At 42.3% G+C, this 27,530-nt stretch overlaps 1 long non-coding RNA gene across 1 annotated transcript in view; it reads left to right on the forward strand.

Annotated features, from left to right (window-relative positions):
* The window catches only part of LOC124802985, a 548,870-nt gene that overhangs the window by 34,686 nt on the left and 486,654 nt on the right, over window positions 1-27,530 (forward strand). The gene's annotated exons all lie outside the window — the stretch shown is intronic.

Genomic DNA, 27,530 nt, shown 5'->3' on the forward strand with positions numbered 1-27,530 from the left:
AGTAACAGCAACTGTGCGAGCAGGCCGTGCCAAATAACGACGTGAACATGGTACAGATCGCGCCATCAGGTTGCAGAATTTATAAAAGCTTAACAACATCTACAAGAAATTAATATAACAGTGATTAACAAATTAATAAAATGTGAGTTATACAAGCAAGGGAGAGGAAAAAGGTACTTAAGGGCTTACAGGGAAACGGACAAGCAACTTTAGCTGTCAAACATTTTTTATTAACGGCTTTAAGCCACTGAAAAAATTTATATTACAGGACTGTAGTTGTTCATTTAATATAAGGCCATCCTTCAGAGAAAAATGTTTGAAGATCTGTAACTCTTCCAAAATATTTACTCTAAAACCTTTTCTTTCGCAGTGCAAAATTCCGATTTAACTTGTAAAAATTGTTCTGGGCCTACCTGCTATTAATGTACCTCCCGGTGATATTGTAAGGTAGGGTAACAGTTTCTTCTGAAGAAGGCGCCCCTAGTTGGCGTTGAAAACTAGTTAAAGAATTTTAAATTCTGTTTGCAACCGGCTGGATGGAACTTTGTATCATTGGAACGTACAGTTGATTGATGACAGCCGTCTGAATTGGCCAGTGTGTTGATGGTGATTGAAAAAGAAGAAAATATAGTTCCGTGTCATTAGTAAACATTTCCATTTGAAGGGTTGGGCTGCTGCACAAATCAAAACAGAACTGAGTGTAGTTCACGCGGACTCTACCCCATCCTTGAATACCATTTACTTACGGACTAATGAATTTAAACGTGATCGTACAACCACCGCAAATGAAGCGCGCTGCGGCCGTCCAATAGAGATCACCACAAAGGAAACCAATCACAAAATCCATGATTTGATAAAGCAAGACCGCGGAATAAAAATTCGCGAGATTTCTGAGACTGTAGGCATCTCAACTGAGCGAATGCATAATATCCGCGCGGAAAATCGGCTATGAAGAAAGTGTGTGCCACGCGAGTGGCGAGATAGCTTACAGTCGACCAACAGCGCATCCAGCACATTTCAAGACAAAGTCTGGCGATGTTTAATCGAAATCCACAAGAATTTTTGCGCCAATTTATGACTACTGATGGAACCTGGATCCACCAGAGTCAAAACGACAGTCGAAACAATGGTAAAGGCTAGTGAAAGTGCACCAAAGAAGACAGACATTTCTGTCGACTCGTAAGGTGAATCGGCTCGTAAGGTAAAGGCCATTGTTTTTTGGGATTACCAAGGAATAATCCTGTTAGATTACGAGGAATGAGGCATAACTGTACCCTACTGTGTTTCAATGTAGGATCGTTTGAAACTTGCGGTGGCTGAAAAAATAGCTAAGCTGGGACACAAGAGTGTGCTCCTCCACCAGGATAATGCACCATCCCACTCATCTACGACAACAATGGCGAAAGTGCATGAACTGCCCTTTGGATTGGTTCCTCTTCCTCCCTATTTACCAGAATTAGCCCCAAGTGACTTCTTCCTGTGCTCTGACTTGAAACGTTGGCTTGCTGCGAAGAAATTTTCATCAAATGAGGAAGTGATAGGTGCACTCAACGAGTATTTTGCAGAGTTATGACGGAACCTATTTTTCCGACGGCATGAAAAAGCTGGAACATAGCTGGACTAAGTGTACACCCCTCAAAGGAAACTGTGTCGAGAATTGAGATGAGTTGTTTACGAAACAACAATTTCTCTCTGTCTCTCTGTCTCTCTCTCTCTCTCTCTCTCTCTCTCTCTCTCTCTCTCTCTCTCTCACACTCTCTTTTTTTTACCAAAACTCCTTTGTACAGCTGAAGCAGTGTGGAACGATGTACCCCTCATTATCATCCAAGTTCAGTTCGACTCGATGCCAGCTAGGTTTGAGCCTTTTTTCCGCCAGATGCGGCAGCTCTGTGTACTAAATTTCACGGTGGTTATATCCCAAACTTTGTTATGTGCCACCATGGGGTTGCAGTGTTGATGAAATGAGTGTACCCGGCATGGCTATAAAATATAAGGGGACTGATACTGTGACATAGTAACTATACTTGCACCAAAGATGAACGACCTGTAGCTGTCAAGCGTGAAGCCTTGTCAGTCAAATGCAACCTGTCTGTCGTCTGTACACAGATCAACGTGCCTTTTTGGGAAAAGAGATAAATGTAATAATAGAACAACGAATTGTCGTGAACTTTGACGTGAAACTCGCGGTAACTACTACTGGAACCTGTCTTTTCTGCCAACTGCCTTGGCGCGGTGGTAACACCTGTTCCCGTCAGATCACCGAATTTAAGTGCTGTCGGGCGTGGTTTGTATGTCGGTGGGTGATTGTCCGAGTCTACTTAGCGCTGTTGGCACGCGGGGTGCATTCAGTCCTTGTGAGGCCAGCTGAGGAGCTACTGGATTGAGAAGTAGCGGCTCCATCACGAAAACTGACAACGGTCGGGAGAGCGGTGTGCTGACCACATGCCCCTCCACATTCAGTAAAATCTATGGGCTGAGGGCGACACGGCGGTCGGTAGGTACCGCTGGGCCTCCCGAGGCCTGTTCGGACGGAGTAAACAACCATTTTTCTAAAAGAAGTGTACGGCGAAGATTGTTTATCAGGTAGACGAGTTTTTGAGTGGTTCAGGCGTTTCCAAGAGGCCGAATAGACGTTGAAGGTGTCTAACGCACGGGACGCCTTTCAACATCAAAAACAGATGAAAAATCGAAAAAGTAGGTATTGTATTGTATTTTGTTTTAACCGGGGGCCTAGAAACGACGGTGAGGCGCCGTCCCCGCCGCAGCCGCAGTGGTCCACAACCCCACGACGACTACCTCAGTACACTTCACCCCTCCGTCGCCCCACACCGAACCCAGGGTTATTGTGCGGTTCGGCCCCCAGTGGACCTCCGCCCCCCCCCCCCCCCCCCCGCCCCCAGGGAACGCCTCACACCAGACGAGTGTAACCCCTATGTTTGCGTGGTAGAGTAATGGTGGTATAGGCGTACGTGGAGAACTTGTTTGCGCAGCAATCGCCGACACAGTGTAACTGAGGCGGAATAGTGGGAGCCAGCCCGCATTCGCCGAGGCAGATGGAAAACCGCCTAAAAACCATCCACAGACTGGCCGGTTCACAGCCGGGCGGATTCGTGCCAGGGACCGGCGCTCCTTCCCGCCCGGAAAGCCGTGCGTTAGACCGCACGGCCAACCCGGCGGGCGCAAGAATTGGTAATGTAATTCGATCTGACCGTCGGTAGAGTATTCGATTGCTTGCTATATCTGTTCGATTACGCTAAGGCAAATTTTGCATAACCAATTTAAGTTGAGAAAAGTGTTTCCGAAACTGGCACCGAAAATTTTTACGGCCGAACACAAAGAAGCTCGTGAAAATGTTTGTATTGACACTTTGAATACCACTGTAAATGAATCTGATTTCTTGGTAGGAGTGATAACGTGTGACGGATCTCGGTTTCCTACTTATGATCCAGAAAGAAAGCGCCAATTCATGCACTGGAAAGGCCCAGCTTCGACAAGAGCAAAAAAGGCTCGAATCAGCAAATCAAGATTCGGAGCGGGTATGATTATTTTTTATGTTTGTGGAACTGTGTACTTCACTGCGTTCCTGAAGGTCATACAATTAATCAGCATTACTACATTGAGGTTCTTGCTCCACTCCGTGAGAAAATAACGGAAAAAGACACAAATTGTGGAAGATGCTTGTTTTCTCCATATTCGTGGAATTGTGTACCTTCCCTGGGTTCCTGAATGTCGAACTACTAGTCAACATAAAATCTATTAGCAATTGCGAATATGGACAACCATCAGCGGTAGAATGGAATGATGACGATGAAAATGCATGCATTGTTATTTAGAATAACACAGGCACTGCAGTATCGTATTACTGCCTTGAAGTTCTTGCTCAACACCGCGGGAAAAGTCACGTGTTCTGCATCAAGACGGCACGCCGGCTCACGCCACATTGCCTGTTAGGAGGTTTCTAGCGAAATACACCATCAAAGTGTTAGACCACACACCCTATTCACTTGACATAGCAATATGCTATTTTTATCTACTCCCCAAGGTCAAATATGCGGTAAAAGGAACAAAATTTCAGTCCGTTGAAGTAGTGGAAAAAAAACGACACTCGTCACCAAGGAACTCACAGGGGAAGACTTCCAGTACTTTTTCCATCAACAGAAAATTCGCATGAAGCTTTGTATGAGTATAGGAGGGTGGAAACAACTAAATATGTGTGTCTTTTTTAAATAAAATGGCTTACAGCGTAATTTTATACCCATACCTCGTAGAGGACAAATGTAAGGATGTAGAGGCTTATCTCACTAGGGGTAAGATAGATACCGCCTACAGGAAAATTAGAGAGACCTTTGGAGATAAGAGAACCACTTGTATGAACATCAAGAGCTCAGATGGAAACCCAGTTCTAAGCAAAGAAGGGAAAGCAGAAAGGTGGAAGGAGTATATAGATGGTCTATACAAGGGCGATGTTCTTGAGGACAATATTATGGAAATGCAAGAGGATGTAGATGAAGATTAAATGGGAGATACGATACTCCGTGAAGAGTTTGACAGAGCACTGAAAGACCTGAGACCCCGGGAATAGACAACATTCCATTAGAACTACTGACAGCCTTGGGAGAGCCAGCCCTGGAAAAGCTGTACCATTTGGTGAGCAAGATGTATGAAACAGGCGAAATAGCCTCAGACTTCAAGAAGAATATAATAATTCCAATCCCAAAGAAAGCAGGTGTTGACAGATGTGAAAATTACCGAACTATCAGTTTAATAAATCACAGCTGCAAAATACTAACGCGAATTCTTTACAGACGAATCGAAAAACTAGTAGAAGCTGACCTCGGGGAAGATCAGTTTGGATTCCGTAGAAATGTTGGAACACGTGACGCAATACTGACCCTACGACTTATCTTAGAAGCTAGATTAAAGAAGGGCAAACCTACGTTTCTAGCATTTGTAGACTTAGAGAAACCTTTTGACAATGTTGACTGGAATACTCTCTTTCAAATTCTCAAGGTGGCAGGGGTAAAATACAGGGAGAGAAAGGCTATTTACAATTTGTACAGAAACCAGATGGCAGTTATAAGAGTCGAGGGGCATGAAACGGAAGCAGTCGTTGGGAAGGGAGTGAGACAGGGTTGTAGCCCATCCCCGATGTTATTCAATCTGTATATTGAGCAAGCAGTGAAGGAAACAAAAGAAAAATTCGGAGTAGGTATTAAAATCCACGGAGAAGAAATAAAAACTATGAGGTTCGCCGATGACATCGTAATTCTGTCAGAGACAGCAAAGGATTTGGAAGAGCAGTTGAATGGAATGGACAGTGTCTTGAAAGGAGGATATAAGATGAACATCAACAAATGCAAAACGAGGGTAATGGAATGTAGTCGAATTAAGTCGGGTGATGCTGAGGGAATTAGATAAGGAAATGAGACACTTAAAGTAGTAAAGGAGTTTTGCTATTTGGGGAGCAAAATAACTGATGATGGTCGAAGTAGAGAGGATATAAAATGTAGACTGGCAATGGCAAGGAAAGCGTTTCTGAAGAAGACAAATTTGTTAACATCGAGTATAGATTTAAGTGTCAGTATTTGTATGGATTGTAGCCATGTATGGAAGTGAAACATGGACGATAAACAGTTTGGACAAGAAGAGAATAGAAGCTTTCGAAATGTGGTGCTACAGAAGAATGCTGAAGATTAGATGGGTAGATCACATAACTAATGAGGAAGTATTGAATAGGATTGGGGAGAAAAGAAGTTTGCGGCACAACTTGACCAGAAGAAGGGATCGGTTGGTAGGACAAGTTCTGAGGCATCAAGGGATCACCAATTTAGTATTGGAGGGGAGCGTGGAGGGTAAAAATCGTAGAGGGAGACCAAGAGATGAATACACTAAGCAGATTCAAAAGGATGTAGGCTGCAGTAGGTACTGGGAGATGAAGAAGCTTGCACAGGATAGAGTACCATGGAGAGCTGCATCAAACCAGTCTCAGGACTGAAGACCACAACAACAACAACACCTCGTACATGACAAAAGACACAATGCCATTACTTTAAAAAGAGCCATATAAAAAAGCTACTGCGGAAATAAACGTGACATTTGACTTAGTTACGGTGCAAGATACACCAGACTAGTGGAAACAAAAATAGATTGACGTCAACGCTCTCTATGGCCAGCCCCAGAAATGTCACCCCTGCCCTGCTAAGGAGGGGGCTTATTCTCACGTCATTTCCCCGGAACCTCCCTATCGTAGCAGGGACCGGTAAATACGCGTGATGTTCTGTCATGCAGAAGAAATGCGTCGTTTCTCGCCCAGTTGAGTCCCGGGATGCTTCCCGGAGCGAATGCCTGGTTCCGTGGCGTCACCCACTGACCTTTAGCCGCTGTGGCGCGGCGCGTGAAGTGAAACGAACTGAGATTGCGCTCACCGCGTTGAAGGCTCGTCGCCTTTAAAGCCGAGCGGCGTCTGGTGGCAGGGAAAAATGCTCTGCGGCCCGGTATCACCACAGAAGGAGAATATACGAGCTCTGTGCGCTCTTCGTATTATATAAAAGACGACGTAGTTACTGATTTTTAAAATTATGTTTCTGATTACATAAGAGAAATATACAGAGAGTTTAAGTTGTTGTTTTGCTGTTGTGGTCTTTCAGTTCAGAAACTGGTTTGATGCAGCTCTCCATGCTACTCTATCCTGTGCAAGCTTCTTCATCTCCGAGTAACTACTACAACTTACATCCTTCTGAATCTGCTTAGTGTGTTCATCTCTTGGTCTCCCTCTACGATTTTTACCCTCCACGCTGCCCTCCAATACTAAATTGGTCATCCTTTGATGCCTCGAAACATGTCCTACCAACCGATCCCTTCTTCTAGTCAAGTTGTGTCACAAACTCCTCTTCTCCCCAGTCCTATTCAGTACCCCCTCATTAGTTACGTGATATATCCATCTAATCTTCAGCATTATTCTGTAGCTTTCCTTTGCATTGCCAGTCTACATTTTATATCCTCTCTCCTGCGACCATGATCAGCTATTTTGCTCCCCAAATAGCAGAACTCATTTACTACTTCAAGTGTCTCATTTCCTAATCTAATACCCTCAGCATCACCCAACTTAATTCAACTACATCCATTATCCTCGTTTTGCTTTTGTTGATGTTCATCTTATATCCTCATTTCAAGACATTGTCCATTCCGTTCAGCTGCTCTTCCAGGTCTTTTGTTGTCTCTGACAGAATTACAATGTCATCAGCGAACTCAAAATTTTTATTTCTTCTCCATGGATTTTAATTCCTATTCCGAATTTTTCTTTTGTTTCCTTAACTGCTTGCTCAATGTACAGATTGAATAACATGGGGGATAGGCTACAATCCTGGCTCACCCCCTTCTCAACCACTGCTTCCCTTTCATGCCCCTCGACTCCTATAACTGCCATCTGGTTTCTGCACAAATTGTAAATAGCCTTTTGCTCCCTGTATGTGACCCCTGCCACCTTCAGAATTTGAAAGATGGTATTCCAATCAACATTGTCAAAAGCTTTCTCTAAGTCTGCAAATGCTAGAAACGTAGGTTTGCCTTTCCTTATCTATTTTCTAAGATAAGTCGTAGGGTCAGTATTGCCTCACGTGTTCCAACATTTCTACGGAATCCAAACTGATCTTCGCCGAGGTCGGCTTCTACCAGTTTTTCCATTCGTCTGTAAAGATTTCGTGTTAGTATTTACAGTTTAAGATAAGAGGTTTTCCTCTGCAACTTACAGAGTATTAAGTGAAAGAAATATTTATTTATATAGGTAACCTTAAGAATTGTTACTCCTTCTGCGGAGTTATGAACATCTTTTATTTAGCAAATGAAACAACATGGTTCGAGAGACCTTTTCAAGTCTCAAATAGTATGATGTACATATGCATACTTGAGAGACAAATGAAAATTTTTACCAAGGCCAGGATTCGAACCCGGGTCTCCTGTTCACTAGGAAGATGTGCTAACCACTATTCCACCTGGCAAAATGCCTTTGTAAGTGGGGCGAAACATGAATGGCAATTGGAGTTGGGCAGGGAGCCATGCAAGGGAAGCCTATGCAGTTGTGCAAATCCGCTGTGACATGGTGCATCTGCCTAGTGAACAGGAGACCCGGTTTCGAATTCTAGCCTTATGACAAATTTCCATTCTTCGCTTCAGTCTGCATGTATACGTAAGTTTATTTCGTTATTTTCCTTATAGTGGTAGCAACGAGATACAATTTTTGAAATAGAACATCATTTTTTTGTATCACGTAGCTGATGTATTTCGACCTACTATGTAGAAATCGAGCAAACTCAAATTTCTAGCAGTTTTAGTTAGGTAGCCACAAAAGTTTAGTTTTAGAGGCGGATGCAACGTGCAATTGGCTGTGTGCCGCGCGGAGTAGCCGCGTGGTGAAAGGTGGCTACACTGAACCACAGCGCCAGAGATTGCGCCAAAGAGTATTATTCCGCCGCCTCCACTGGCAGTGCTTATTGAGAAGTAGCAGTAGGCAGTGCTTGTTGAGATGTAGCAGTGGTGAGTCGTTGTTGAGAAGTTCCCATGGAGAGTGCTTGTTCAGATGTTGTCATATTGTTTTGATGGGCTAGACACCAGACATTGTTGGATTGCCACGTGCATGGGGGCTTAATTAGATATGATGCAAATAATTTTAATTTTTTGTCGCTGTTTGTCCGGTTACGAAGTCTCGTAACCGGTTGGCCCTGACTAGTATTACTCCGCAATCTGACTGCATAGAATAACAACAAAGAATGAAAGAAAATTTCCGTTAATACAATTAATTAATTAAGTCCCCAGCAACTATAAAACCTAGGAAACAACAAAACACAAGTGTAGCTGTTCTGTGTGTGGAAGTGTGATTCAACGTACACATCTGGCACGGTTCTTCCTCAATAAGACCAGATATTTTAAACACCATTTATACTGACGTAATTAAAAAAACCAGAAATACTATAATTGCACATAGAAACCAGAAATACAGTCTAATACAAGAACACGAGCCAGATGCTCTGTTGACTGAACCTGTGACCAAGAGGCATTATTGTTTAAGACATTGAAATAACAAAAAAAAGGAATTTTTTACCTTCATATATATTGACGAAAAGCACACTCTGATCATTACAGCATCCCCAATCCAACAATATCTGGTGTCTAGCCCATCAAAACAATATGACAACATCTGAACAAGCACTCTCCATGGGAACTTCTCAACAACGACTCACCACTGCTACATCTCAACAAGCACTGCGTACTGCTACTTCTCAATAAGCACTGCCAGTGGAGGCGGCGGAATAATATTCTTTGGCGCAATCTCTGGCGCTGTGGCTCAGTGTAGCCACCTTTCAGTGGTTTGAGGCGTCATGTCACGGGTTGCGTGGCCCCTCCCGCCGTAGGCTCGAGTCGTCCTTCGGGCATGGGTGTGTGAGCTGTTGTTATCCTAAGTTAGTTTAAGTAGTGTGTAAGTCTACGGACCAATGACCTCTGAATTGGCTGCGCTCGGATAGATGATCTGGTGACGGAATGTTCATTTAAACGAAGTATTCTCACTTATGTTCGTGTTCCCTAAAACTACTCACGTCTCGCTCCTAAAACATTACACGTTGAAACATTTCTATGGATCTTCCTTGCAATCATAGCGCCAGATTGGCACCTGGTGGCCAGAAGTGGAACTAATGTTTTTCCAGCATGAGTCGGTTCCGCATTAACACGAATATCTACCAAGTTTCGTTGCCGTACGATTCTTACAGCCCACACTGGATCTCATTAAGTTGCTGCACTTTAATTATAACCGCCCGGTATAAATAAATACCGGGGCGACATCGGATTTCTCGTCTAGTCTTAAATAAAAGTACAGCAGAGTGGTGATGTACCCAGTGTAGGTTTATCTTTTTACCGGTCGTACATTTGGTACAGCGCCGCCACTTTGGCGCAGATAACCGCGAGAGCGGCAGACACTCGATCGTGCGGGCGCCTGCGATTGGACGGGCGCACGTGGCAGGGCGATGAATCGATAGGCGGCCGGGAGGCAGGGGGACCATTAGCGTCCATCACCTCCGGCCGGAGCCCTGCCTGCCACTTCAATTTGGCCAAACTCTCCGTGCGTCAGGGCGCTCGCTCCGCCTGCGAATACCTGCCACTTAGTGCGTCTGTTCCTGAGAGAAGCAATTAGTGCGCACACAGAGCTCCGGGCCAACAAAGACTCACACAGACCGTATTCTGCACACGCAAATTTTTCTTCTTCTCTACAGCGTGTTTTCGGAGATATATTAGATATTTTGGGAGGTGGTTGTATGGACAAATTAGAATAAAACGTCCCATACAACGTGTGTGGTGTTATTCAGTCTGTATATTGAGCAAGCAGTGAAGGAAACAAAAGAAAAATTCGGAGTAGGTATTAAAATCCATGGAGAAGAAATAAAAACTTTGAGGTTCGCCGATGACGTTGGAATTCTGTAAGAGACAGCAAAGGACTTGGAAGAGCAGTTGAACGGAATGGACAGTGTCATGAAAGGAGGATATAAGATGAACATCAACAAAAGCAAAACGAGGATAATGGAATGTAGTCGAATTAAGTCGGGTGATGCTGAGGGAATTAGACTAGGAAATGAGACACTTAACGTAGTAAAGGAATTTTGCTGTTTGGGGAGCAAAATAACTGATGATGGTCGAAGTAGAGAGGATATAAAATGTAGATTGGCAATGGCAAGGAAAGCGTTTCTGAAGAAGAGAAATTTAACATCGAGTATAGATTTAAATGTCAGGTAGTCGTTTCTGAATGTATTTGTATGGAGTGTAGCCATGTATGGAAGTGAAACATGGACGATAAATAGTTTAGACAAGAAGAGAATAGAAGCTTTCGAAACGTGGTGCTACAGAAGAATGCTGAAGATTAGATGGGTATATCACGTAACTAATGAGGAGTTATTGAATAGGATTGGGTAGAAGAGGAGTTTGTGGCACAACTTGACTAGAAGAAGGGATCGCTTGGTAGGACATGTTCTGAGGCATCAAGGGATAACCAATTTAGTATTGGAGGGCAGCGTGGAGGGTAAAAATCGTAGAGGGAGACCAAGAGATGAATACACTAAGCAGATTCAGAAGGATGTAGGTTGCAGTAGGTACTGGGAGATGAAGAAGCTTGCACAGGATAGAGTAGCATGGAGAGCTGCATCAAACCAGTCTCAGGACTGAAGACCACCACCACAACAACAACAACAACAACAACGTGTGTCAATTTGTTACTGGTTACAGAGATGCAGCTACTGCTGTAACATATGTAACTTCTGACTTCGCGTCTTGCTAATCCAATCGCCTTGGATTTATTTATCGATTGCTATTTTTCTTTTAAAGTTAAAGATGTGGAAGTACGACGGAGAAACCACTAATAACTGATGCAAAGTTGTGTTTGAGTCTAAATGATTGACAATATTAATATTTGCAGTCATTACTCCTTATTTATGCTTTAGCATATAGATAAGAAAGATTCCGTGTTTTGGAAATGTATTTGCCTGTACCAAACATGTTTCATGTTCATGATTCATGCATTTTTCTTCAACGGTCCATGATACAAAGAGTGAATGTACCCATGCACATATGCCGAAGATCTAATAACAGAAAATCGCACCATCACGCTGGGAGAAAATCAGACGTGGCAATCTTACGCCATAACAACAAAAATAAAGGGAATGCTCCCTCCACAGGACGAGTAACTCATACAGAAGACCATAAGCAAAAATTAAAATATTGTCAGTAACCAAAGGAGCAATAAAAGAAAAATAATTTTCAAACTAATTGACAGTTTCGATAAACACACACGCACACACGCACACACATACACACACACACACACACACACACACACACACACACACACACACACACGCACACACACACACAGTGCCCGCCCCCCCCCCCCCCCAACCCATCCACGCTTCCTCCATCCCCACACCAACACTATCACCTCTGCAGCTCCCGTGATCCTGTTGTCAGCCCTAATGTACACGAGGAAGACCATGTGCAGTATGCTACGGTATAGGTTACGTGCAAAGAAATGTTTCAGTATGACATATCAACTGGAAGAAACTTATACTATGTGCATTTGGCAGATATGGAACAACAAATAGATGCCGGAATAGGACGTAAAATGAACTAAGTAAAAATCATAACCATGTATTTGTAAACTTAAATAGGCCTACCTGGATCTAAATGAGGTGCCAAGAACCACTACAAATCTGATATAAAAATATGTACAATTAAATCATTTTCTTTATATTGTAGACTACCGGATAGGCGATGCACGTTTACTGCAAAGAAACAAATTCAGCTGCGAAAGACGGTATTATTCTTACCTATATGATAAAGCATAACTGCATAATTGAATTTTTCAATTGCAACTGTGATTTTGATTTTTTGAATAATTTTACAGTATGATTTATGCATAACTCAAGTATTTACGAATACTGAGTATGCAGATGTGGTATTTATGCACCGGTTTTGTAATGTAAACGCTGCTGCAGCTTATAGATAATATGGAGGATCTCTTACCCACAGAGCGCCAGGTTCAAGCATGTTACTCCTGTTTTCACTAAAAGCTTAGAGACTGGTGCAGTTCCGAGAAGTCATATCTCATCTGGACGTGCAAATGAACAATGTGTGGATAGGCTGGAAGACATTATTGAGCTGAAAGATCCAGTCCATCAATAAGCACGAGCTGAATGTTTACACCCATCGGTGTTCCGTATACAAGAATATGGCGTACGTTACATATGCACAGTCTCTATCCTTATCATTTACAACGCATTCAGTATCTTCAAAAAAGAAATGGAAGCAGATGATTGGAATTTTGGCGTTGTTTAGTTGCAGATGTGGGGTGATCTCACTAACATAGTTCACTAAGAAAACCACTTTGACTCGTGGCGTTATCGACATGGACTGTTGTATTCGTATTAGTGTATCCTACGAGATACTAAAATATTTACGGTTCCTCCTGAAACAACACGTGTAGCCTTACCATTGACAGTGTCGATATGCCGGTAATATTCCGTGCTTTTTTATTGGAACATGAGTTATGTTTCTTCCGTCTTTATGAAAATTTCCTTAGCGCTGTGTTACATTAAGCGTATGCTAAGTATTCCATGAAAAATAGTCTCTGGGATATTTTACTCAAGAGCAGTGCAGAATATTAAAGTGTCAATATTAACAACATTGTAATCTAACACACAAATTTTAGGAGTCAGTGTGAAGACATTCTTCAGTGCAGCAAGTTTTGCGCAACAGGAAATTTATTCGTTCCTAAACTGATCTACGAGGGCGTGTTTAAAATAATGCCTACGAATTTTTTATATGAAAACTCTTAAATATTTTTAAATAAAAGAAATTTTATTAATATTCTACATCATTACCCTGCAGACCTCCATATCTATTTCTCAGCGCTTTCGCCCTGGAGACGAAGACATTTCTCCCAAAGAGAGAATTCAAAATAATAGATCGTGAATGGATAGCATGGAAAGATTGTTTCCGTTTCCATGCATCGTCAGTATATTCTGCTTCCTCGTGACATAGAGGACGTCTTGGACACCACAGGGCCCATGGCAGATTCTGAAGACCGAATAGACAAACCGAAGTAATAAATTACAGTACTACATCTACATTCAACAAGCCACCTTACGGTGTGTGGCGGAGGTACTTCTAATTCCACTATCAAATTCTCTTCCTGTTGCATCCGCAGACTGTCCACAAGCCTCCCGTATGAACTCTAACTTAGTTGCCGGCCGGTGTGGCCGAGCCGTTCTAGGCGCTTCAGTCTGGAACCGCGCGACCGCTACGGTCGCAGGTTCGAATCCTGCCTCGGGCATGGGTGTGTGTGATGTCCTTAGGTTAGTTAGGTTTAAGTAGTTCTAAGTTCTAGGGGACTGATGACCTCAGATGTTAAGTCCCATAGTGCTCAGAGCCATTTGAACCATTTTTTTTTTTCTAACTTAGTTGTCACTGTCATTTTGCAAGACTTTTAATGGGGGAAATAATATGCTGGCTGACTTTCCATGGAGTGTTCACTCTCACAACGATTATCTTGTAGCGTCTGCCACTTGGTTTGTTTAGCTTCGCCGTAATGCTCCCGTGCTTACTAAACGGTCCAATGACGAAAAGTGTCGCTCTTCGTTGGATCTTACTCGTGTTTTATTCATCCAACCTGGTGCAAATCGCAGACTGTTGAGCAATCTTTAATAATCTGTCGAACGAATGTTTTTTCAATTCTTTTGATGGTGAATTACGTATTCTTACAATGTCTCACAGCTTGATATTTGCTTATCCTACAATTACTTTTATGTGCTTATTCCACTTCAGCTCGTTGCAGACGGTTACTCCTACGTGTTTTACAATAGCTACCGTTTCCAGTAGTTTCTCGTCAATAGTGTGGTAGAACAGTAGCAGTTCTCTTCGCCTGTTTACGAACAATACGTTAATTTACTTACGTCCACTGTCAGTTGTCAGTTCCTTATCAAGTCGTTGATCCACAGCACGTTTTCCGACAATTCTTCTTAATGATTTTTCATCGGAACAGAGCTTGTACTGCTTTGAAGGAGATTGTAATACGCATGTTCTCGTCTTTGACTGCATGTAAAATACTTGAAATATGCTACTATTTATTTCTAATGTTTAACTCACTTGGAGACTGTACAGTGAGGTGACAGAAGCCATGGGATAATTGGACCACCTAGTGTTGCAACTCGACGTGGCGTGGACTCAACACTTGTTGGAATTCCCCTGCAAAAATACTGAGCCATGTTGCCTCTATAGCCGTCCATAATTGCGAAAGTGTTGCCGGTGCAGACTTTTGTGTGCAAACTGATCCCTCGATTATGTTCGATGGGATACATGGGTGGCCAAATCATACGCTCGAATTGTTCAGAATGTTACGAACAATTGTGACCTGGTGATATGGCGCATTGTCAACCATAAAAATTCCATCGTTGTTTGGGAACATGAAGTCCACGAATTACTGCAAGCAGCCGAACGTAATCATCTCCAGTCAATGATGGGTTCATTTGGACTAGAGGACCCTGCCCAGCCCATACCATTATGGAGCCATCACCAGCTAGCACAGTGCGTTGTTGATAACTTGGGTCCATGGTTTCTTGGGGTCCGTGCGCACTCGAACGCTACCATCAGCTCTTACCAAATGAAATGAGGACTCATCTGACCAGGCAACGGTTTTCTAGTAGTCTTGGATCCAACAGGTATGGTCACGAGCCCAACCGATGTCGTGCTATTAGCAAAGGCACTGGGGTCGGGTCGATCGTCGGCTGCCATAGCTCATTAATGCCAAATTTCGCCGCGTTTTTCTAACAGATAAGTTCATCGTACGTTCCTCATTGATTTTTGCGGTTGTTTCAAGCAAATGCCGCTGCTCGCGGTCATTAAGTGTAGGCTCTCGCCCACTACGTTGTCTGTGGTGAGAGGTAATGCCTGAAATTTGGTATTCTCGGCACACTCTTGACAACGTGGATCTCGGAATTCTCTAACTGTTTCCGAAATGGTACGTCCCTTGCCTTTCCGCGTTCAGAGTCTGATAATTCTCATCGTTAGGCCACAACCAAGTCGGAAACCTTTACACATGAATCACCTGAGTACAAATGACATCTCCGGCAATGCACTACCCTCTTATACCCTGTGTACGCGGTTCTACCGCCGTCTATATACGTGCACATCGCTATCCCATGAGTTTCGTTACCTCAGTGTAAACATTTTTAATTTCGAACGGAAATATCCTGTACGACAAGTTATTTCACAAGCTTACAACGGAACCACAACTCTTCAGTGAGTAGATGTATCAGCATTGTTTGCAACAGAGACATACGGCCCCCGCAGTTTGTATCCTTCAGTTTGCACGCCTTTCCAAAAAGACGAAAACGCTAAGCAGCATTCCTCTTTCAGCACAGGAGGAAATTTTAAACTCATTTGTATGCTAATTCTGTCGCCTTTCTACTTCTTTGTGGACTTTTGGCACATCTCTTCAGAAAAATAGTGAACGTGTTTCTATGTAAATTGGTTCTTTACTCTCATTATCGTGTGTTCAGTATCGGAATGTTGTGTCGTCGTCGTCGTCGACGTCGTCGTCGTTGTTGTTGTTTTTGTTGTTGTTATTGGTGGTGGTGGTGGTTGTTATCAAGCGATAGCTTGCTACGATCCACATTCTGAATAGCGCAGAAATATTTCTTCCGATGAGCACCAATATTCTTCTGTTCTCTTTCATTCTCGACAATATATTTACACTACTAACGAGAAGATCATTCTAAATAGCAAAGAGACAAATTTATACCCTCAATGACAAGGAGTTGAGTACCTTAGGAGTGGAAATGAAACAATACTTATTGTACGAAGAGCACGCGAAAAAGAGTCTAATTTAGGAAATAAAATGTCAAAGCGTTTTCAACGAAAGATGACAATTTGGAAATAAATTGTGGCCAGGACAAGAAAATAAGAAATGGAAAAATTTGAAATTTTGTGTAACATTAAGAGACTCACATTACAAGGGCATGTGCGAGTAAACTTCGTTGCAGTGTTCACTAGAGATCCAGGAAAGAACTAAACGTCTCTAGCAATAGACAGTATAGTAGAGGATACCAGCCTTGGAGAAGTAGTAGTGTGAAACATCTAACTGACACGAGTCGTTGCATATTTATGCGACGATAGAAGAAATGGAGAAATACAAGGTAGTAGCTTACAGCTTTAAAAGGACAGTTAGTCTGGTGAGGAAATAAATTAGGATATATTTTCATCCTTTTTGAATCCATTCTGTGCACTTACACGACTAACTCTCGTAATTTGTCTGCCATTCATGTATTTCAAAAACACTTTTGCTCACAATACAAGTGACTCTCACCTTTTTAGCCGGCCGAAGTGGCCGTGCGGTTAAAGGCGCTGCAGTCTGGAACCGCAGGACCGCTACGGTCGCAGGTTCGAATCCTGCCTCGGGCATGGATGTTTGTGATGTCCTTAGGTTAGTTAGGTTTCACTAGTTCTAAGTTCTAGGGGACTAATGACCTCAGCAGTTGAGTCCCATAGTGCTCAGAGCCATTTGAACCATTTCTCACCTTTTAGGTTATGCGCAAAGGTAGTCTACTCAAGGTCAAAGCGGAAAACAAAACTTTCTTTCAATTTTTTAATTCTGCTATGAAAGCTATACAATTCAATTCAATTTCTGATGTTGTCAACTACAAAGACGTTTTGGGATCAATTTCATCCCTGTTCTTACATACAGTTCAAGTACACTAGAGTTCTATTCCCTCCGCTTTGACTGTTACAATAATTACTGTTATTCTTTATTACCGACATGACTAAAAGTAGTACTATCCACGTTTTAGTATAAATTTGATATTCAGTGTATTTTTCAAATATAATTACACTGTCGCGCTCACGTTTTGTTGTTGTTGTTGTTGTTTTCAGTCCGAAAACTGGTTCGATGCAGCCCTCCACGCTAGCTTATCCACTGCAAGCCTCTTCAGCTCCCAGCAACGATTGCAATTAACTCCCTTCTGAATCTAATTACTGTATTAATCTCTTGGTCTCGCTCTACGATTTTTGCCCCCCGCCCAACCCACCCTCCCCGCCCTCCGCACTTCCCTCCAATACTAAATTGTTGATTCCTTAATGTCTCAGAATGTGTGGTATCAACCGATCCCTCGTTCTGGTCTAGTTGTGCTATACATTTCTTTTCCCCCAAATCTCGCTCAGTAACTACTCATTCGTTATGTGATCTACCAATCTTATCTAGCTCGCATTCTTCTGCAGTACCACATTTCAAAACCTTCTTCTATAAACTGTTTATCGTCTGTGTTTCACTCCCATACACAGCTACATTCCAGACAAATACCTTCAGAAAAGACTTTCAACACTTAAATCTATACTCGTCGTTAACAAATTTCTCTTCTTCAGAAACATTTTTCTTGTCATTGCCAATCTACTTCTATATTCTCTCTACTTCGGTCATTCTCAGTTATTCTACTTCCCAAACAGCAAATCTCATCTATTACTTTAAGTGTCTCGTTTCCTTATCTAATGTCCTACGTGTCACCTGATTTAATTTGACTAAATTCCATTATCCTTGTTTTACCTTTGTTGATGTTCATTTTATATCCTCCTTTCAAGAAACTGTCCATTTCGTTCAACTACTCTTCCAAGTCCTTTGCTGTCTCTGACAGAATTACATTGTCATCGGCAAACATCAAAGTTTTTATTTCTTCTACCTGAAAATCTACTTCAAATTTTTCTTTCCTTTCCTTTAACGCTTGTACTGTACAGATTGAACAATATCGGGGGTGGGCTAGAACCCTGTCTTACTCCCTTCTCACTCATTACTTTCTTTTCATGCCTCTCTACTCCTATAACTGTCGCCTGGTTTCTATACAGGTTGTAAATGGCCTTTCTCACCCTGTGTTTTACCTCTGCTCCTTTCAGAATTTCAAGACAATATTCCTGTCAATATTCTCAACAGCTTTCCCTAAATCTACAAATGCTATAATTGTAGGTTTGCCTTTCCTTCACCTATTTTCTAAGATCAGTCGCAGGGTCAGTATTACCTCGGGTGTACCCATATTTCCCCGAGGTCGGCTTGAACTAATTTTTCCATTCTTCTGCAAAGGATTCATGTTACTATTTTGCATCCATGACTTATTAAACTAACAATTCGATAATATTCAAACCTGTCCGCACCTGCTGTCTTTGGAATTGGAATTACTACATTTTTCTTGAAGTCTGAGGGCATTTCTCCTGTCTCATATATTGCGCACCAGTTGAAGAGTTTCGTCACGGCTGTCTCTCCCAAGGCTATCAGTAGGTCTGACGGGAATGTTGTCTACTCCTGGAGCCTTGCTTCGACTTATGTCCTTCAGAGCTCTGTCATTCTTGTCGCAGTATCATGTCTCCCATCCCCTCTTCATCTACGTTCTTTTTCATATATATAAAATACAGCTTGCAAGTAGATACTCTATATACTCCTTCCACGTTCGAGCTTTCCTTTCTTTGCTTAGGACTGGTTTTCCATCTGAGATGTTGATATTCATATAGCTGCTTCTCTCTTCTCCAAAAGGCCTTTTTAATTTTCTTATAGGCAGTATCTATCTTTCCTCTAGTGATATATGCTCCTATATCCTTACATTTGTCCTCTGGCCATTCCTGCTTAGCCACTACTCACTTTCTGTCAATCTCATTTTTTAGACGTTTGTATTCCGTTTCGCCGGCTTCATTTGCTTTATTTTTGTATTTTCTCCTTTCATCAGTTAAATTTAATATCTCGGCGTTATCCAAGGATTTCTACTAGCACTTGTCTTTTTACCTACTTGATCCTCTACTGCCTTCACTATTTCATCTACTAAAGCTACCCATTCGTCTTCTACTGTATTCCTTTGGCCTGTTCTACTCAGTCGTTGCCCAACGCTCCCCCTGAAACTCGCAGCAACCTCTGGTTCTTACAACTTATCCAAGTCCTATCTCTTTAATTTACCTTTTTGCAGTTTCTTTAGTTTTAGTGTACAGTTCATAAACAAAAAAAGTATGGTCGGGGTCCACACCTGCCTCTGGAAATGTCTTACAATTAAAAATATCGCTCCGAAATCTCTGGCTTAGCATTATATAATCAATCTGAAACCTTCCGGTGCTCCCACCTCTCTTCCACGTATGCAGTCTTCTTTCATGGTCGTTAAACCACTTTTTAGCGACGATTACGTTATACCGTGTGCAACATTCTACAAGGCGGCTTCCTCTTTTGTTCGTTTCCCCCAGTCCATATTCTCCTACAATTTTTTTCTCCCCTTCCTTTTCCTACTCTGGAACTCCAGTTCCACATTACAATTAAATTTTCATCTCCTTTAACTAATATTTTTATATATGTTGTTCGTGATGTATTGTATGGACTGGAAACATTTATTCAGCAGCACATGACCGTCTCTCTCCTGCTGACTTTTAAACATCTGTAACTTACAGAATTTTTTTTGTCTGAAGGCATGCACAGAGGAAATGCGAATCTTTTAATAACAGAAATATTCGAGGTTTTACATTAAATATGTAATATGTCATTTCCTAACCTTGAAGTTGTACCTTATATATTAATTAACTCTACGATGTTGGTTTTCGATTCGATGCATTGTGTCCTAATAGGTCGTCGAAACAGTGAGGCAGTTCAAGCATTGGGACCTTTGCTGAACATGGAGGTCCATGGGGACAGCTCTTTCGGATCGCTTCAGGCGTAAACATCTCTCGTTATCAACCAGTAGAAGAACGTGTATTCACTATCACAGTAAAGTTGGCTGTGGGAAGAAACGCAGATCGCACGGAACGCTGCTGAAGACGCTTTAAGACTCCAGCCCAAATGTCAGAGGGTTTAATATGATTTCAACTTACGGTTTCAGAATGTTTATCGGACTGGAACCATGCACTTGAGTCACAGTTTTCGGAATGAACTGGTAACTGCGTATTTCATCTCAATAGCTGTATTAACGGTCTAGAACACAGTACTGCAATGTATTATGATTGGTTTCGGGTAGTCAAACCATCTCTATTTGAACACAAAAAGTCTCCAACGGATATAGTGCCATTGTTCATGAGGCACGTTTCATCACCAGTGACAACGTCAGGAACCTACCTTCGTGGAGTGTTCCCTGCCACTCATTGGTTTCTTCATCCAAAGAAAGAGAATGAAGTCCAAAAAAACACTCAGTATCACCTTTCCCGATGATAGTTACGTCTTCAGCTTCATTAGTAGTGAATTTACGTACTGTAAGTGGACTGTGCTTGTAATTAATCAGAAGGACATCAAATATGTCTACTGAAATTTGCTGTGTCTTAAATGCTCTTTGTATCTCTGTGAATGACTCGCAAAAGTACTATGATAATGCAATCTGACTTAAGTTCATGACGAACATAAAGTCTTGGAAAACTTCAATATGTCACACGTTGTAAGCAAAACATGTGCAGTGAGCATGCTTGGCTCATAAATGTGATCCAGAACATGTTTCTGCAAGGACTGGAAAGCACTGAACATTCGAAGAATATTGTCTGAGATATAACATCGCCTCTGGTGCCAAAAGATCTCGACGGAAAGTCTCTTTCTGGAACCTGTAAGAATATTACTAAAAATACTGCACGTTATCTTACGTTGTCTGTGATTGATCCACATGAAAAATAGTTCTTAGTCACCTATTAACCGCGTTGAAGACAAATGATCCCAGCTGACCCCTATTACTTAATAACTTGTGATGAGAGCTAGGCCACATGGTTCCTTTAAGAGAAGGTTGTAACGGGGATTCCAGAACAATGCTGTACAATTGTACATAAGTCATGAGATGTTCAATTGACTCTTTTGTTAGAATATATGTTACGCGTTTCGGGATTACACCAATCTTCAGACATCACAAACTTCAACTCCTTCCTAACCAACCAGGCGCACAGCCTTTCTTTGAGCTTTCAAGGCTGTGCGTGTAATTATCTTACCTTCTGATGAAGTCACCCTTAGAGGTGACGAAACCTGGTCAAGGCATATAGAAAACCTATGCAATCGATTGGCAGATTTTTACATATTTTTCAAATTTGTGTATACGGTTTCTGCAAACGTCAGCCATGTTCAAAGTTGTACCAATTATTAACATAAAAATGATCGCAGGCCTCAGACGGGATTTTATGTCCTGTATATCAGTTCCCGAACAGATATCCAGTTTAATAATGGGAAGCCAAAGAAACTGCTCTTGTACTCATTGACCGATCACTTCAACATAATGCAGTACAGCCTCTTTCAGTTCGGGTGTGCAGCTTCGCCTTAGCGAACCTGCTGAAAGGCGACGGGCATCATTTCCATTACCGTGAGCTTCGCCACTCAGAAGGATTATAGTGGTGTATTCTGCAAACGTGTAGCATGTTGCCCTAACACGCACAGGCGCGTGAATGAGACTCGAATCACGTCAGAGAGGTAGGACAGACGTCAAATAACGTCACCCTATCCGACGTGACCACCTCCCACCATGACTGCCCTGTTGCATACCTACCCAGCAAACATGTTTTCAAACGGCTGTAGCACGGAAACGGTTCGTTTCCGGACATGAGTTCCTATTCAAAATATCATGTACTCACTCCCCTCTATAAGTCTTAAGAGATCGTAATGGGAATTTTCGAACACCCGGTACAGAACGATCTCGTATAGCTTGATAATTACTGCATCCCGAAATTACAATAATGTTTCGTATGAATACACAGACCATTGTTACGAGAGCCACATGATGACTTAGCCATGGCGAGGCGAAGACTTATTTACAAAATATTCAAGAGACCCACAAAAATATAATGAATCATTTGATGAAGAAAGAATGGATATTGTTTAGTTCGCTTACAAATAAAATGCAATGTAAGTAAAAAGGGGTTCTGACATACACAAATCGAAACTGTGCGTCCCAACATACTACCAACAATGGGTCATTACAGACGAGAACATCTTGCATCAGTATGGCTCGCCAAGCTCCATATTGCAGCAGATCTTACCTTGTCTTCTGCCGCTTGTGCAGAGAGAAATACTGTCGTAATTCTCGTTATAAACTTCACATACGAACCCAGATCGTAATCATCAGTCACTCTACTTTTCTCTCAGTGCATATCAGAGCAGCCACACTTCCCAACCATAACACAGCACAGACAAGATAAGAATGGAGTCTTTATTCTCCCGTAAAGTACGGTCCATGTTGCACACTCTGACCGCGTAAAATTTCTATTGGCCGAGACACTGGTCTCTCAAAAGACCGTAGTGAAGACAAACCACTGCTGCTGAGCGTGGAGCGCCTACACCACAGATGTCGAACAGTGGGCACAGGTTATCATAGCAAAGACTACTCGTTAGTTCAATAATGCATGAAACTCGGCAGATTGGAAGCTGACAAATTTAATAGGTTACTTTCAATGTTTATACTGCTTGCTTTGATCATTTTGTCTGGCGGTCATAGTAATACACCAAACTCTCGTCCATGGTGATTAGGAGGCTGAAGAAATTATCTGGTTTGGTCTAACTCACACGCAATATTTCCGGTGCTGAGGCAACTGGCTTTTCGAATGAGTGTGAGCAGTCATGGATTTCAGAGAGCAAGATGTTGAAAAGTGATCCATGAGTGATTTCCACTTTTCAATCTACTGTCTCGATTATGATACAGCAGTCTTAGAGATCCAGGGCCTCTTGTTGCACTTCTCGCTTATTTCCTCGCCTCACGCTGGAAACATGTGCGACACCAAACCAGTGCGTCATATGATGGCGCGTTGTTGTCATACATTTCCAATACATCAGCATGGGTTGGTGCAGCGCTCCAAATGCAGAAAACTGATTACCAAACGATATTTGGCTTGATCAGTCGGCTGTGTATTGGGTGCTGACTCCTCCAACAGCCGCTACGGTCGCAGGTTCGAATCCTGACTTGGGCATGGATGTGTGTGATGTCCTTAGGTTAGTTAGGTTTAATTAGTTCTAAGTTCTAGGGGACTGATGACCTCAGATGTTGAGTCCCATAGTGCTCAGAACCATTTGAATCATTTGAGGTGCCTCTTCTCATGGGTTTTATGCAACACGCGATGCCTTCAAACACCACATGCAAGATTTTCATACTCTCTCTCTCTCTCTCTCTCTCTCTCTCTCTCTCTCTCACTCACTATGTGCAAACTATTAGTCCTACAGAAAAAATGAACAGGACATTTTTGTAGAATATTTAATGCAGTTAAATTTTGTACTGGTATATGTTTTCGCTGGAGGCCACAATTTTCAATTTACTCAGGAAAACAGTACAAAAGTGACCTTCAAACCATTTTTCCTGAATACCTCGAAAAGCTATGGCCTCTAACGAAAACGTACCCCAGTACAAAATTTAACTACATCACATATTCTACAAAAAGATCCAGTTAATTTTTTTCTGTTGGATTAATTGTATTTTGAAGACGTTGTGGGTTGCATAAAACCTATCGACAGAGGCCAACCGGGTCCTCATGTATTTATCGAGGTGATAGTTAACACTTTTTGACTGCCCCTCGCATTAAACTTGTAAGCAAACAAATGGTCGTGTGGCTCGGTATTGACTGCGGCTAAGTCGCTTTGTGCTGCATCTGTTTAAAAAAGCATGTTCAGTGATTGCTTTTATCGTCCTCTAAATTGCTTTTACCATTTTCGGTAAAGCCTCTGAAAGCAGCGGCGTGCGTGCGCAAAACCAGAAGTTACTTTCAAGATCAACAGGTAGCCGCGCATTTCTTTGCATTTCATCCGAACTTTCAGCGCTGCACTGCTGTTTTGAAAGCGATTTATTCTACACGCAGTCTAACGAATCCCACCCAAACTCACACGCTCTGTGTTCTTCAGGAGTCTCCTCTCGTACATTGCTCTGCAAAGAGCGCACGAAATCACTGTAGCGGTTCATATTGGCTACTCAGGCTTAATGCGGCTAAAGGTCTCTTGAACGGCTGCGGCTAACGATCACGGTTTCAATGAGAACGCTTTAGTCGGAACAGCTTAAACGAAATATTCACGTAGGCTTAGTGGCCCGTTCGTTTTCTCGGAAAAGACGATTAGCGTACAGGAATCATGTGGACAGGCTGAAGATTCGGCTCTTTCATAATTGCGGAAACAGGACAAAATTGTCATTTCCAAAAAGGCGGAAAACAATCGTCACAGGCAGCTACAAGTAAAAAAAACATTTTTTTTAAGGGAATTAACGATCGATTGGCCGTAAGGGACGTAATGAATCTTAGATCCTATAAGTAATTTTAAAAGTGTCACGGAGGTTGTATGTGCAGATATGTAAAAGATTTCTTCTTCTTCCTCAGCCTTTAGACATTCACTCCTGTTGATCTCTCTTGGGCGTCTGGATCCTTTTTCCCCGCATGTCGTTGGATGTCGTCCCTCCATCTCGCAAGAGGACGTCTTTGTTCCGTTTGAAGTTGTTCCTGGCTACGAGTCTTCTCCAATGCCACTTCAGCCTCGCTGCCCGCACGACAACGTCGTGAACTCCCGTTTTTCAACTCATATCTTCGTTCTTGATCCTGCTTCTCAGACTCACTCCAAGCACTGCTTTCTCTATTGCCCTTTGATAGACGCAGAGTAGATTTGCGCTCCTTTTTGTGTCACTGTTTCGAACACGCGTGTCGTTACTGGCAGGGTTCATGTGTCAATAAGCCTTCCTCTTTACATTTATTGGCATACTCGAATGCTATTCAGGTGAGTTCAGTTCACCAGCTGATCGCTGCTGTGCGGTTATCGTTGCCAAGTTGTATTTTATGTCCCACATGAAATTCATTTACTACCTCCGAAGCATGGTTTTCGATGGAGGTGGGTAAAAGATATCATAAGCGTAAATGTTAACTTCGTCCACAGGCGCTGGCAGGTCCATCGGAACCACCGTGTCATTCTCCGCCAATGGTGTCATTGGGTGTTGTGTGAAATGACGTGGGATCAGCACATTGCTCTCCCTGCCGTTGTCAGTATTTGTGATCTAAAAAGATATTACGCCCTTGCAAAATAAGATGTTGTTGTTGTTGTTGTGCTAGCTTCTTCATCTCCCAGTACCTACCGCAACCCACATCCTTCTGAATCTGCTTAGTGTATTCATCTCTTGGTCTCCCACTACGATTTTTACCCTCCACGCTGCCCTCCAATACTAAATTGGTGATCCCGTGATGCCTCAGAACATGTCATACCAACTGATCCCTTCTTCTAGTCAAGATGTGCCACAAACTCCTCTTCTCCCCAATTCTATTCAACACCTCCTCATTAGTTATGTGATCTACCCATCTAATCTTCAGCATTCTTCCGTAGCACCACATTTCGAAAGCTTCTATTCTCTTCTTGTCCAAACTATTTATCGTCGATGTTTCACTTCCATACATGGCTACACTCCATACAAATACTTTCAGAAACGAATACCTGACATTTAAGTCTATACTCGATGTTAACAAATTTCTCTTTTTCAGAGATGCTTTCCTTGCCATTGCCAGTCTATGGTTCTTTCGAGAATATAACGTTTGCAATTCTATGTCTAAGTTTCTATAGTCGGTCATATAGAAGATATTGTGAAATAGGATTCATCTTTTTGTAACACCGTGTGTAAAAGAACAAGTGTAACGGAAATATGTGTCACCCAAATAGACACGTTTAGCTGAAGAACACAGCGTGCTTTAGAATTCCTATTCAGGCTTGTAGTAGTTGCAGAGCAGGCTCAGTAGATAAAGTTCTGATGACGAACCCACCTTCAGAACTGAACCGTTTGGATTTAAAATAAGGTTGATGATCGGACCACTTTCAAATCTGCCGCTTCATTGATCCTAGTAATCTTGTTCAGCTTGTTTTACCTACTAAAGCTGACGTATATGATGTCATAGACAGTAGAAAGATTAGTTAGAGAGATAGCAGCTTCTTATTCAGAGCTTGGAGTTTGAAGGAGAAAAGACCATGTCGCCGGTGTCGGTCAAATCCGCATAGCACGGTAAGCTGTGATAGATATTTGATCCTCCTCGACAAGTGAAGTATGACAAATGGCGTAGGACGTTTGACTTTTATCGTGATATTACTTCCAGGCTTACAAGGAGATCTCGCGAGCTCATTTTACATCCAAACGGTACATTGACATGGTTTCGTTGTCAAACCTTTTCGTACTAAGTCCCTTCTAAAATCCATAGAAGCTTGTAATAGGAACTCTATATAAAGCAAATTCTGTAAGCATGAGGCAATGTAGAGGGGTCAACAGTGCCCAGAATAAATCGACTAGACAAGTGGCAGTTGGGGAGCCGGGCCCGTCGTTGTAACTGACAACGGGGTGGTCACGACGTTGGGATCACGGATTTACTTCACAGTTTGTAGACCTTAGTAGGCCATTAAAACAACATAATATGTAGTTAGTAAGGCGCACTACTCTGGCAATTCCGAGAAAAATCCGAGAGAAGTTTTACTCGTCTATTATGTGGCTTATGTATCTGTGCGTAGGAGCTAGAAGTTAGTACTTATTTTTTATGCCGGCCAGCGTGGCCGAACGGTTCTAGGCTCTTCAGGCTGGAACCGAGCGACCGCTAAGGTCGCAGGTTCGAATCCTGCCTCGGGCATGGATGTGTGTGATGTCCGTAGGTTAGTTAGGTTTAAGTAGTTCTAAGTTCTAGAGGACTGATGACCTCAGAAGTTAAGTCCCATAGTGCTCAGAGCCAGTTAGTATTTATGGTGGTCAAGAGGTTAGCTTTCAAGCTTCACTAGACGCACAAGTACGATGTGAAGGTTCGACTCAATCTTAATTTTTAATCTATGGTATCGGAAGAAAAAAAAAATTCTTAGAAAGTCTGAACATACCCCGTAGATGCGGGAAAACTGCATTCATTCGACGTAGTAGATGCCGTTACAATTTGTTTTCCATGTCTGTAAGACAAACACCGTCCTGGAACGTGTGATGTCGAGAGCACATCCGAAGAGCAATTGTACATTACTCTTGTGGTCTGGTACATTGCGGATTACTAATTACTGAATA

Source organism: Schistocerca piceifrons, chromosome 6 (genome assembly GCF_021461385.2).
Source record: "Schistocerca piceifrons isolate TAMUIC-IGC-003096 chromosome 6, iqSchPice1.1, whole genome shotgun sequence".
NCBI lineage: Eukaryota > Metazoa > Arthropoda > Insecta > Orthoptera > Acrididae > Schistocerca > Schistocerca piceifrons.